The 9,020-nt window shown below is 35.2% G+C and overlaps 1 protein-coding gene across 7 annotated transcripts in view; it reads right to left on the reverse strand.

The window, feature by feature from the left end:
- The window catches only part of LOC144960010 (uncharacterized), a 147,985-nt gene extending 143,702 nt beyond the window's left edge, over window positions 1–4,283 (reverse strand). Inside the window, exons 1-2 of one of the 7 annotated variants that reach the window (XM_078892952.1) lie at window positions 4,090–4,264; window positions 2,168–2,376 (exon numbers count right to left, since the gene is read on the reverse strand). The gene's annotated coding sequence lies outside the window, so the exon portion shown is untranslated. Of the gene's footprint in view, window positions 1–2,167; window positions 2,377–4,027 lie in introns of all 7 variants that reach the window. The other 6 variants (XM_078892953.1, XM_078892951.1, XM_078892949.1 and 3 more) reach the window with 6 other exon arrangements.
- Window positions 4,284–9,020: the final 4,737 nt, after the last annotated feature.

Genomic DNA, 9,020 nt, shown 5'->3' on the forward strand with positions numbered 1-9,020 from the left:
AGTGCTGCACGATACAGTCTTTTATCATTCATTTTTTTGTGAGTAATGATATTGACACGTTCAATGAACAACAGAAATTGGCCAGTTATTAAAAACGAGAAGATTTGTTAAATGTGACCCATCGTCTCAAAACGGTATTATGCCGGGATGAACCAGATACTCAAAAGCCAAAATTAAAGCTAAAGGGGTCAAAGTGTTAATTTATTGGTTCTGGTAACCTGAAATATGATATTCATTCCCCTCTATAAAACATTTAAACTCAACCCAAGTCTGATACTTTGGCTATAAATTCAATTTTCAGCATCTTAACCATCCCGACTTCACACCATTTTGAGACGATGGGTCACAAATAGACCGGCCGATAAAAGTATAGAGTGCTGATTAACCCTCTCCTTACCACTTACATCAAAATCGTCACATTTGGTACGACACAACATACATTTTTCTTATTCAGATTTATTTTGTACATCACAAAGTTTGAAGAATGATAATTGTTTGATTAATAAGAACATAAAATTGTTTTATGTAGAGATTTTTTTTTTTAGTTTAAAGAATGAATTTTTCCACTGGGTAAGCCTGCCGTTCCATTTTGGGGAAAATACTGAAAATTATCGGTAAGGAGAGAGTTGAAGTTTGATTGATTTTTGAGATCGATCGCGTCTGCCAAATTGCCAACCAATGAATTGATTTTGATAATTCCCTCATTCTCTCCATCTTTCATTTGTTTAGAATTCCTTCCTTCCTTCCTTCCATTCATTGATACATTCTTCATTCATTCTTAAATTTACAGATAATCACTAATTCAAATGTACTTTTTGTTTTCATTAATTTGTTCTTTCATTTTTAAAAATCAGTCTGTTTATATGTTAAATTGTTCATCATTTGTTCATCAATTAATTCATTTATTAATTCGTTAATTCACACACACACACACACACACACACACACACACACATATATATATATATATATATATATATATATGTGTGTGTGTGTGTGTGTGTGTGTGTGTGTGTTCATTCATAAGTTCATTTATTTGTTAACGGATGCATTCTGTTGTGAATTTTTATAATTATTTTTCTGTTTATTCATTCATTCATTCATTCATTCATTCATTCATTCGTCCAAACATTATTTTATTTGTTATTCACTCTTTCCTCTATTTATTCATCAATTCGTTTATTACTTAATTAAATGACCATATATGCATTCATTTATTTATTCATTCACTCATTTGTTTAATAATAATAATAATAATAATAATAATAATAATAATATAATAATAATAATAATAATAATAATAATAATGATAATAATAATAATAATAACAATAATAATAATAATAATAATAACAATAATAATAATAATAATATAATAATAATAATAATAATAATAATAATAATAACAATAATAATAATAATAATAATAATAATAATAATAATAATAATAATAATAAAAATGATGATAATAATAATAATAATAATAATAATAATAATAATAATAATAATAATAATAAAAATGATAATAATAATAAATAATAATAATAATAATAATAATAATAATAATAATAATAATAATATATAATAATAATAATACAAGAAGAATCACATAAATGCTATATACAATAACACATAAGTGCATAATCTCAATCTAATTTACTATGTAATATTGACCGTCTATTTTACACATCTTTGAATATAATGAATATATATATATATATATATATATATATATATAATATATATATATATATATATATATATATATATATATTATATCCATGGCAATGTTAGGTCAAAACGCACAATTTTTTACTTCTGAAGTTAATGAAAATCATTAAATGATTAAATATATAAATCATACGTTTACAAACCTGATAAGTCAATGAAAAATAAAAATTATACGGTAAGCCTCTCAGAAATTGGTTTTCTGTATATTAATACCCACTAATGACAAAGGAGCGACGTGTACTTATTTTCAGGTCTGATCACCCAATTCATTATGGGCTCATTGTTGTAATGGAAATATTTTAAAAAATGACGCAAAATATTGTCCATTACAACAATGTTAAACTAGGCCCATAATTGGCTTCGGATGTCAGACCTGCATATATGTATACGTCGACAAGGAGAAATTTCAACCAAGTTATAAATAAATTCCTACTTACCAATATTATTTATAATCAAATGAAGGCGGTGAATGGAATTTGATGGATTTTAGTTCATCGAAGAGGTAGTCCAATAGAATGAATTATCTACACAGTTTCAACATCTTGATGTACAGAGTTTCAACATCTTGATGTACACAGTTTCAACATCTTGATGTATGTACACAGTTTTAACATCTTCTCACCAACTAAAGGAAAATCGTCACATTCTTTAGGAAAACAACAAACATCTCTCTTAATTAGATCTAGATTTCTTTTGTAAAGAACAAAACAAAAACAAAAAACAAAAATGAGAGCATTTATATAGCGCAATATCCACTAAACGTGCTCAAAGCGCTTTACACACGAGTCCCCAATCAACAGCAACGCGTGGCATATAAGACGAGACATGACATGACGCCTGTTAGGCGATATTACATTTTTCTCCGACAATTTTAAAATGCCCATCGACTGTCATTTATACATCTAATCTCACACCAATGAAATGTGTGAAAATATTCTGCAATCGTTGAATAAAATTATTTGATTCAACGCGTTCAAAGCATTATTCAACAATTATCTCCGTATTTAAATTTAACTAAGAAATGACAGGGTTTTCCAATGAGAGGGCTGGAATAATACGGAATACATAACATAGCATATAGACTGTGCGGCTATGTGGTCTAGTGGTATGACACTCGCTTTCGGATCGAAAGGTCCTGGGTTCGAGCCTCGCGCTCGGCGCGTAGTTGAGTCCTTGGAAAAGGCTCTATACTCACATTCTCTCACCGTACTCAGGTGTAAAATGAGTACCTGGCCGTTAACAGCGTTGTCTTTGTCCGAAAAATTGTAATATCGCCTGCCTAACAGGCGTCATGTCCCGTCCTACATGTTAAATGTTGCTGTAGACCAGGGAACCCTTGTAAAGCGCTTTGAGAACATTTAGTGGATATTGTGCTATATAAATCTCAAATTAAAAAAAAAAAATTAATTTGATATATCATTAAAGCCACCAAATGTCACTTATGAAAAAACGTGAAATTCAACGACGACCCAACCTATAGATAGTTCGAAGATGACGTCACTCAAGCCTTTGTTATTGTTTTTTGCCATCCGCGTTTGTGAGTGATTCTCACTAAACTGTATTACCCCGACTATAAACGTTCATGGATACACACAGTTTTGTGTGTTGGACCGTTATACTTCCGGATGACAATGTTATGAGCTTCTTAGCCAAGCGCATACTATCTATACATTGATTCTATGCGTTTAGATGAAATACTCGCAACATCCGCCAGCTGCATATAACGTATCAACACACAAAACTATGTATAAACTTGATTGTTTGTAGTTTGATTGGGATAATTTAGTGATAACTAATCACCAAACTGTTTAAAACAACAAAAAAGTGTTGAGAGACGTCCATTTCGTTCCTTCTATAAGCACTTCTGTGACTGGTCGTAGCCATCGTAAAGTTATCGCCTGACACTGACCAAAAAGATCTTAACAACGCCACTATCACATTATCTCATTTGTCTGTAGCGTTTCATTCATTCTGTTTTGTTGATAAAGGGGAAACCCGAAACGTCCATTTTATCTGTTTTCGTATAATATTAAATTGAAGCTTACCTCATTCAATTTCGCATTGTTAATTATTTGTAGCTATAAATTTAATTTCCTATAATATTCAGACTATTCATCCGAACATAATACTGTTTTGAAACGATGGGTCACAAAAAAATACCTGGTCGTAAATTCAAGTTTCACCAAAATTTAAATCTACATCGGCCCAACAAAAAAACAAAAACAAAAACAAAACAAAACCGTTTAGTATCAATTGGTCACATAACATAATAATATTTTAAAAAATTATTATTATACAGGCTGTGTAAGTCACGAAGTCTAGTCCAAGTGAGAAATGAAATTTCTTATCCCATTCATACATTCACTAACTCACTCACTCATTCACGTCAAGGCTGGTGAATGAATGAATGAATGGCATTGCTGGGACGGGTTGGGTTTGTTTATTTTTTTTCCCCACCGAGTTATAGATAAAAATGTGTGGACGGCAATTTATGTCCTCCATTCATTATTATATTATTAGTAGCTTTACCACTCGCCTTGTTCGTGTGAGTGTGTGGTGGGAATCATTGTGTGGTGGGAACGACGTGAGGAAGTGAGAGTGAGAGGAAGAGGTGACGAGAGTGTGAGCGAGAGAGGTGAAGCGAGTGAGAGCTGCTCGCCTGTCTATGATTCTCGTTGATTGACCAAAGATATTAGGAAAAAAACAACAAACAAGACAGTGAACCAAAAGTGAGCAGAGTTGAGTCTTTGGAAAAGGCTCTTTACTCACATTTTCTCACCGTACCCAAGTACAAATGAGTACCCGGCCGTCAAAAGCGTTGCCTCTGTCGTCGGTGAAAAATTGTAACATCGCCTAACAGGCGTTTTGTCTTGTTCTAATTGTGACGCGTTGCTGTTGGTCAAGGACCCTTTGTAAAGCGCTTTGAGCACATCATTTAGTGGGTATTGCGCTATATAAAGATCTATTTTTTTTTGTTTTGTTGTTTGTTTTTTTTTTATCCGTGAGTAAGTGAGAGTGAGAGTAAGAATGAGAGTGAGCGAGAGAGGCGTAGCTCATGAGAGCTGCTCGCCAGTCTATGATTCTGGTGGTTTGACCAAAGATATTAGAAAAAAAAACCAAGATGGCATAGACAGTATGCGTTTTGCTAAGAAGCGCACAACATTGACATCCGGAAGTATAATGGACAAACACACAAAACTATGTGTAACCATGTACTTTTATATAGTCTGGTTTATATAGTTTAGTGAGAAGTACTCATTTACGTGGATGGCAAAAAACAATAACAAAGACATGAGTGACGTCATCTTAGAACTATCTGTAGGGCAATATCCACTAAATGAGCTCAACGCGCTTTACAAAGGGTCCTGGTCAACAGCAACATTTAACATGTAGGACGGGACGACATGGCGCCTGTTAGGCGATGTTACAATGTTTTTCGGACAGAGACAACGCTGTTAACGGCAAGGTACTCTTTTTACACCTGAGTACGGTGAGAAAATGTGAGTAAAGAGCCTTCTCCAAGGACTCAACTATGCGCCGAGCGAGGCTCAAACCCAGGACCTTCCGATCCGAAAGCGAGTGTCATACCACTAGACCACATAGCCACACGTTTTACCAAAGATATTAGAAAGGAACAAAAAAAAAAGATTGTAAACCATTAGTGAGCAGAGACGTTCACGTTCGCAGGCAGAAATAAATTATCTCACATTTATTTATGCCATGTATTTAGGTAAAATAATCACAACATCCTTGAGTAAGTGAGAGTTAGAGTAATAATGAGAGAGAGAGAGAGAGAGAGAGAGAGAGAGAGAGAGAGAGAGAGAGAGAGAGAGGCGAACTTAGTGAGAGCTCGTCAGTCTATGATTGACCAAAGATATTATAATAAACAAGATGGCAAACCGTTCGACAAGCAAGGAGTGACTTGAAATATGCTTCAACAGTCGTGACGTCACGTCAAAATAGTAACTTTGTAACTGGTTCTAAACTATCGGAACAACGGCGGACGCCCTTATGAAATAATTCTCCGACGAGCATAAAAGTGTATCCAGAGGAGAAAACCTTATAAATCTGATCATGTTTTAGACTTTTAACCATTCTGATCACATGACATGTTCAAATTGTAAAAAAAAGGTAAGTTTTAAGTCTAATTTTAAACATCAGACACATCCAAACATACAACCATTTCGAGAGCAATGGTCACATATTTTCTATGTTCAAGGTCAATCTTGTTACTGCGCATCTGAATTGAATTGATTTTCACACGCCTCGTCCTACACTAGTCACGCTATTACCCGACCCCCCCCCCCCCCCCCCCCCGACCCCTCTCCTCCCTTTCCGAAAATGACCAATAGACACACACGCACACATAATATACACACACACACACACATACACATACACACACAAACACACACACACACATACACACACAGTGCAGCCATCGTTAACATAGCCTGACACAAGAACCTACTAGGACTTATATTTTGACGTCATTTTTTAGGTCTGTGTAGCGCCTAGTGAGTTGTCGTTAGTAGAGCTCAAGGAAACAAGTTGTTTCATTGGTTGAACTATTGAATACAACTCACTGTTTGTTTTCTTTTGTGGAAAAAGACTGGCATTTTGACGTCATTATTTGGTTTTTGCACCGTCTAGTGAGTTGTCGTTAGTAGAGCTCAAGGAAACAAGTTATTTCATTGGTTGAACTATTGAATACAACTCACAATTTGTTTTCTTTTGTGGAAAAAGACTGGCATTTTGACGTCATTTTTTGGTCAGTGTCGGGGCTATAGATAGAATGCGTTTGTCTAAGAAGCTCATAACATTGCATTCCGGAAGTATAACGGACCTACACACAAAACTGTGTGTATCCATGAACGTTTATAGTCTGGTTAATACAGTTCAGTGAGCATTACTCATAAACGCGGATGGCAAAAAAAATATAACAAAGACCTGAGTGACGTCATCTTCGAACTATCTATAACTTAACAATGGCTACGCTTAGATCCCTAAGTCTAAAATAAGTACAGAATACTAATATCGATTATCGCCCAGCCCTAGTCTCGTATTGCGTGATGAATTGAGATTTCTCACCACAGTGATGATGATGATGATGGTGAGTGGTCACCTGGGCACCTGCCCTTCGGGATGATGACGACACAATATATCACTTTAATCTATTAGGCAGATAGATCACTGGCTAGCATGCCAAGAGCCAACCAAATTTTGTAATTAATTGGATACGGGATTATGAGTTACGAGGGAAAAGCGCGTAGAAGCAAAAAGAACCTTTGAGGACATAATAGGCTTCAACAGTTGTGACGTCACTTCCCTCGTAATGACGTATAGTAACTTCATAACTGGTTCTTAACTATCGAAACAATTGCGGACTCCCTTATGAAATACTTCTCCGACGAGCATAAAAGTGTATCCAGAGGAGAAAAACATTATAAATATGATCATGTTTTGACTTTTATACATTCTGATCACATGACATGTGAAAAAGTTCTAGCCAGCATGAAGAATAAAAAGTCCCGATTTTCTTTGTTTTGAACCAAGCTGCTGGTTGCTGGGCGGACGTGACGTCAGACTATTGAATCCTATTGGAGCCGACCTTTATAATAGACAGGTAGATAACCACGCCTCTCGGACAATCGTCATAATGACAGTCTAGCAACAATGGCAATGATTGGTAAATACAACAAACTGCACAGGTTTTACTATCGATGGTATGTGTATAAGTAAAATACCACAATGTTCTACCCCTTGATGAATAGATGCAACACAGAAAACTATGTGTAAATTCAAACGTTTAAAATCTGATGGAGAAAATCGTGTGATAACTAGTCACCTATTTGGCGGTATAAAAAAAGCAATACCAATATGATTCAATAGTCTGATGTCACGTCGCCCGGCAACGGAGGCACTCTTGGTTCTAAACAAAAAAAAATCATTACTTTATATTTTTCATGCTGGCTAGAACTTTTCATATGTCGTGTGATCAGAATGTGTAAAAGTCAAAACATGATGAAATTTATGGGTTTTTTTTTTCACTGGATACGCTTTTATGCTCGCCGGAGAAATATTTCATACGGCGTCCGCCATTGTTCCGATAGTTTAGAGCCAGTGTTGCTAAGTTACCATGCGTCATTAGGAAAGAAGTGACGTTACGACTATTGAATCCTATTATCTGAGAGAGGTAGATTTCATTCACGTTATTGTTTATAAACAACCAACTATGTTCGTCCTAACACGTGAGAATGTGTGTCACAAATACCATGCTTTGATTGGTCAAAAATCTACTGGTTAATATGTGGTCTATCGTCTAAAAAGGGTATCATGATGTTGTCAGACCCAAGTTAAAAATGGATATAAAACAATGCTGTTACATAATATGCCACTATCTATAGATAGAATGAAGTTGACGTCACTCAGGTCTTTGTTATTGCTTTTTGCCATCCGCGTTTATGAGTAATTCTCACTAAACTGTATTAACCTGACTATAAACGTTCAATGTTACACACAGTTTTGTGTGTTGGTTCGTTATACTTCCGGAGGGCAAATTGTGAGCTTCTTAACCAAGCGCATACTATCTATACTTAAGTACTCATCCACTCTTGAGTCGATGAATTAAATGATAACCCAAAAAAAACCCCAAAAAAAACATGAGTAATAAAATAACCCATCCCCAATCAAATCAAGAGGACAACCAACACCGCATCGCGTTTTGATTGGTGCTTAGGCACCACGTGACTCGTCACACGCTGTCCCATTGGATAATAAATGTGACCCAACGTCTCAAAACGGTATTATGTCGGGATGAACCAGATGCTTAAAAAGTCAAATTCAAGTTAAACTAGACAAAATTATGAATGTTTTGTATTTAGCAAACCAGAAATAAGATATTCATTCTCCTCAATAAAGTTTATAAACTCAACGCAAGTCTGATATTTCTGGCTACAAATTTAATTTTCAGCATCTTAGTCATCCCGACATAATACCGTTTTGAGACGATGGGTCACAAATAGCCTGACGCGTGTCGTGTTCTCGTGTTCTCGTATCGGCGTGTCGTGTCCGTGAGAATATCACATTGAGGAGTATATCGTGACCAATGGTCAGCCAATGAATGACCCCATTCAATTAGTAATTAGCTGATTGTAGTAGGTGCAGGGCTGCTGGCGTACTATCGAAAAACACATTTGTGACCCCTCGCCTCAAAACAGTATTAAGTCGGGGTGGTTAAGATGCTGAAAATTGAATTTATAGCCAAAATATCAGACTTTTGGTTGAGTT

The sequence above is a fragment of the Berghia stephanieae genome, chromosome 14, assembly GCF_034508935.2.
Source record: "Berghia stephanieae isolate SIO BIC M18660-M18661 chromosome 14, UCSD_Bste_1.3, whole genome shotgun sequence".
NCBI lineage: Eukaryota > Metazoa > Mollusca > Gastropoda > Nudibranchia > Aeolidiidae > Berghia > Berghia stephanieae.